At 38.6% G+C, this 5,600-nt stretch overlaps 1 protein-coding gene across 2 annotated transcripts in view; it reads right to left on the reverse strand.

Moving 5' to 3' along the window:
* Positions 1-5,600, reverse strand: part of EDIL3 (EGF-like repeats and discoidin I-like domains 3) — a 595,610-nt gene that overhangs the window by 520,088 nt on the left and 69,922 nt on the right. Inside the window, exon 2 of one of the 2 annotated variants that reach the window (XM_006889874.1) lies at positions 4,150-4,179. The exons of the other annotated variant lie outside the window; for it this stretch is intronic. The gene's annotated coding sequence lies outside the window, so the exon portion shown is untranslated. The remainder of the gene's footprint in view (positions 1-4,149; positions 4,180-5,600) is intronic. 2 annotated transcript variants of the gene reach the window in all.

Raw genomic sequence — 5,600 nt, forward strand, 5'->3', positions numbered from 1 at the left:
AATCTGTGGCTTCTGTTTTTATCCTGTCAAAGACGCTTTTGGATGTGCATAGGGATTTGATTCTTAGAAGGTCCCATTTATCTATTTTATCTTCTCCTGGTTGTAGATTTTTCAGGATGCTTGGAAGACTGTTTATGTTGTTGATTAGGACGTCTAGAGTTCTCCCAAGTTTTTCTTTAATGAAGTTTATTGTCTTTGGTTTTAATCCTAGGTCCATTATCTACCTTGAGGTAGTTTTGCATTATAAATAAGAAAAAAGCAGTAGGAGTAGCAGCAAGTAATAATAGAGAAGAAAACAGAAGTTGCTATTCCAAGTCTACAGGAGTTTGATATGAGCAATTGTAAGATTGATTTTTGTTGTTTAGTTGTAGTGAACTTCAGGGTCTGAACCCATGGATTTCACTAGACCTTTCTTCATAGAATATCTCAATCTGGAAGGTCTACTGAAACGTGTTAAGCATCATAGTAACATAACTTTCACAGACAGAAAGCTGTGGCTGAACTAATGGCACATTGGTCAAGGATCAAACTAGGAAGGTAAGATTTCTATCACTGAACAACCATGGTCCCCACAACTAAATGGTTACATGAGATGAGCTAGAACACTTAGGGTAGAATACTGGCTAGAATTATAAAAGAGTCATAGTTGTTTTGTTAATAGTGGACAGTATAGGAGATGAATGCAATATCAAGACTCATTAGAAGCTATATCAATAATAGATGGTGTGAATAAATGTTGCCTTGGAGCACAGTGGTGAGAGACAGGATACAAAGAAGCAACTGGGTTATGGAAATGTTTTGAATACATCATTAATGGTAACTGGTGAGACTGGGTTAGGGAAGATGCCGGAAAAGTTTACATTAATACTTTTGACTTGAACCACTGAAATTGTGGACACTGCAGGAGAAATTGAGCTGCAGGAGAAATTGAGCTGAGAAAGAATATGAAGAAAAATGCAAATACATCAAAAAGAATGATGGGCTTCTGCACATTGTTTATCTCCTAGTTTATCCTTCTAAAAAAATCCACATTATTAAAGTAAGCAAAGAGCCATTTAAAATGATACTGACTTTTTAACAAATATTCTATGTGTAACATTATAGTTCATCTAGTATACTTCATGCACAGTTTGAGGGGAGAGCATCTTTGCGTTGTCAAATGGATCAGGTCAATTCTTGCCCTTAGTATTATTAAGAGCATGGAGTCTGCCTCCTTTACAGATTTAATCACTGTGGAAGAAGAAGAAGAAGGAAAAAAAAGTGGGGAGAGGGGAAAGGGTTGTGGGAAGAGAGGGCAGCCCAGGTTGTTAAAAGTTTAGAAACTGGCAAATAACCTTTTGTGTAAAATCTTTTAGGTTCAAAATGCAGAGGCAGCTCTTTTAACTATGCTTTTCGATTCCACAGCTGCTGTCATTTAAATGCTAATAAAGGATTTTTAACATCTAAAAAAAATTAATGACATTCCTCTAGGTGGTATAGCCCTGGTGTGTCCACTTGTGGTACAGCGTACAGCGGCAACTTGTGGTTGCTGTGAGGCTGAACACTGTGACACTGATGTTTTAAATGCATTAATGGCTGGTTACCCAATGTGGACAGAGAGTGGGGTGGAGCTCCAGGATTAAAACAAGCTTGGAAAGAGGAGTGGCATCCACTTCCATAATAGCTTGCCTCTGGAAACCCTATGAACCTGGAGAGAGAATGAAAGACACCCAAGTGTTGAGGACTCTCCTTCATAGGGTTGCTATGAGTCGCCTGCAATTCGATGGCACTTATCAACAACAACAACATTATAGTAAAGGTATAAAAGCTGAATAATTTTATATGTCCTGTCTCCATACCTTTTCAACCTGTATGCAGAACAGATTATCTGGGAGGCTGGCTCTGTGAGGAGAAATGTGGGCTCAAGACTGGTGGACGATTTATCAACAATCTGCGTTATGCAGATGACACAACCCTGCTTGCTGAAACTGAAGAGGACCTGAAGCACCTGCTGCAGAGGGTCAAGGACTGCAGCCTACAATATGGATTGAGGCTCAATGTCAAGAAGACAAAGATTCTCACCGCTGGAACAATTGGCAGCATCAGGATGGATGGTGAAGAGATTGAGATTGTTTACAGCTTTAGTTTGCTTAGCTCCACAGTCAACACTCTCGGCACCAGTAGCCAGGAAATTAGAAGACATATTGCCATGGGAAAGTCTGCTGTTAGGGACCTCTCCAAAGTACTGAAGAACAATGGTCTCTGTGGAGACTAAGGTGTGCCTGATACAGGCCATGGTCTTTGCTATCACCTGTTATGCATCCGAGAGTGCATCAATAACTAAGTAGGATAGAAGGAGAATTGATGCCTTTGAGCTGTGGTGCTGGAGAAGAGTATTGAGCATACCATGGACTGCTAGGAAAAGAAACACATTCATCCTGGAAAGGATCAAACCGGGCTGCTCCTTAGAGGCAAGGATTCTGAGGCTCCGTCTAACATACTTTCGACATGTTGCATGGAGGGACAGGACTTTGGAGAGGGACATCATGCTTGGTAGGGTGGATGGACAGCTCAGAAGGGGAGGGTCCGCTATGAGGTGGATTGATTCAGTGACTGGGGTAATGGGGATGGATGCATCAGAGACGGTGCGATTGGCACAGGACAAAGCAGAGTTTAGGCTTGTTCTACATAGGGTCGCTGTGAGTCACAAGCGACTTGATGGCACATAACAACAACAACAACAACATATGATCTCCTGGATTAATTTTTTATTCACTTACAGAGAACGTATTTGCTATATAGTTAATACTCTGTTTTTAGGAACTGTTGAGTTGCTTAAGATTCACAGTGATGCTATGAAAAATGACTGTAAACCTTGTTCTGTCCTGTGTTATCCTCATCATCTCTGATATACTTGAATTCATTAATACAGCCACTGGGTCAACCCCCCTTTTTATTAATAAAAGGCAACATATACATATATAAACAGAGAGGTCCAATTGAAAACATGTCGATTCTACCCAATGCTGCCTAATAAGCAAGTAAAAGAAGGAGGATTCAAAATACGTTTCCTGTGAAAAAACTAGACCACATTCTACCATAGTAAACTGTGTTCTTAAAATTCATTTTTAAAAAATTATAAATAACAAATATTTCTTTTGGTTGTGGTGTTGCTGTTGTTGTTGTGTGCCGTTGAGTCGCTTGCGACTCATAGAGACCCTATGTACAACATCCCTAAACTCTGCTCTGTCCTGTGCCAATCGCAGTTTCTCCAACACACCCATCCCAATTACCCTAGTCACTGAGGGCCTCACAGAGGGCCTTCCCCTCCTGCACTCAAACAAATATTGCTAATTTTGAAGTTGTAACCTAATCAATATTTCATACCTACAGAGACACACATACACAAATGCATAGAAATGTAGATAGACACATGCATTGCCAATAGCCGCAAATGTTTGATTTTAGAGGCATATTTTTCAGATAAATTTTAATTAGTAGGTAGCAGTTCTCTCTAGTGATAGCAATATAATTAAAATCACCTCTGTAGGTAACTATCCTTTTTAGAAGTATAGTCTTTGCTCTGAATGTTTAAAAAAAGAATTTCAGTTTACAATTACATCTTGTAATACTATATCCAAGCTTAAAGGACTTTTTTGTGTAATGCATGGATATGATTTTTATATTCTCTTTATTCTATAAATAACATTATCAAGGATATTTAATTAAATTCATATTTTCATACTCAGTGAAATAAGATGCTTAAATATCTGAGCATGAGATTTAATCAGGATAAATGAAAAGATGTTCCTAGTGGTTAACGAAGCAGGTGTTAAGTGAAACTGCCAACATAAATCAGATGCCACAAAACATGTTCCTCTAGGCTAACACATTCCATAAGAACATTCACAGAATGGAAGTAATAATGAAGTGGATGCTTCTTATTCAAAAGGTGGAAATATTTCCATGTTTAAAAATCCAAATATGACATATTATGCATCCCCATGCAAATCAATACAAAAACACACATTAGCACTTGCTACTCACAGGGAAATTTATACATTCAAATCCATTTTGTGGCTGAGAATTTAAAATACATTTGAAGACTGAATTGCATACCCTTCATTAAGTGCATTAAATACAAAAATCATCAAAACATAACAAGTTTACCTGCTGATGTTGGCTCCTCTTCATCTGAAGCTGTGGTGCAAAGTGGAGGCATAGAAGTAATGGGAAAGGAAGAGAAAAGGAAAAGAGAGAAATTGAGATTGACTATGGAATGTATTCCACATTTCCAAAGATTGCTATAAACCCTTGGCTTGCAATTTCATTTACAAACATACTTTGTTTCATTATGCTTTTCTTTATTCAGCTTAAAAAACACTGCTTATTTAAAGAAGCCAAAAAAACGAAACAGTTTAAGGTTTGTATCAACTCTGGTCAAGCAAGTCTATTGGGCCCAGTATGCCCAGTAGAATGCGTTTCTGTATCTGTATGACATTTTAGTAAATATGATACTACTTCAAATTTTTCATAATGCTATTTCGCTCTTTATCAACTATAGTTAAATCTAACTTGTATATGTATTGTTGTTATGTACCATAGAATCAGAACTGATTCACATCTGATCCTCTGGTGGGTTTTCAGAGGCAGTTAATCAAATGGGAGGAGATAGCCCATCCTTCTCCCACGGAGCATCTGGTGGCTTTGAATCACATGCTACTGGGATTTCAGCACAGCTTCTCACCACTAGCTCACGAGAGCTCCATTCGTATGTATTGGGGAACCAAAAGAATTTGTGTTACCCACTTTATTCTGATATTTGTTATATTGTTATTGCCTGACACCTAGCATGAAATATCTCCAAGGTGTGACAATGTATATGTTTCCCCAGGGATAATATTCTTACAGTTTAAAATATGCATTTATTCATCCCAATTCAGTGCCTTTAAACCAGTACCTACTCCTACATGCTGACTCTCCATGGAAAAAGACTGTCCATCTTTCTTCCATGGTGTCACTGGTAGAGTTGAACTGCAAGTAAGGTGCTGCTTTTGGGACAGCAGGGCACCTCATTATGGGCTATGTCAAAAAGAATTCCCTTAGAAAAGACATATTTTCTGGATCTGATTTTTCCATTCCATTTGCCAATTACATAGACTTTAGTTGACAATGATATCAACTATTTATTAAATGTTGTTATTATATGCCATTGAGCCACCTGCAACTCATAGCAACAACAGCCGTAAATAACAGCCCTATACGTTAATCTGTCCTGTGCCAATCTCATGTATCCAACACACCTACTCCCATTACACCAGTCACTGAATCAATTCATCTCCCTGAGGGTCTTCCTCTCCTGTGCTATCACTCCCAAGGACTGATCCCATCTTGCAACATGTCCAAAGTATGTCAGACGAAGTTCAAAATCTTTGCCTCCAAGGAGCAGCCTAATTTCACTCTTTCCAAGACAAACCTGTTTGTTCTTTTAGCAGTCTGTGGTATATTCAGTACTTTTCTCCAACACCACAGATCAAAGGCATCAATTCTGCTTCTATCCTCCCTAGTCATTGTCCAGCTCTCTGATGCATAACAAGTGATTGCAAAGACCATAGCCTGTA

Source organism: Elephantulus edwardii, unplaced genomic scaffold, assembly GCF_000299155.1.
Source record: "Elephantulus edwardii isolate Elephantulus edwardi_28Jun2011 unplaced genomic scaffold, EleEdw1.0 scaffold00082, whole genome shotgun sequence".
Taxonomy (NCBI): domain Eukaryota; kingdom Metazoa; phylum Chordata; class Mammalia; order Macroscelidea; family Macroscelididae; genus Elephantulus; species Elephantulus edwardii.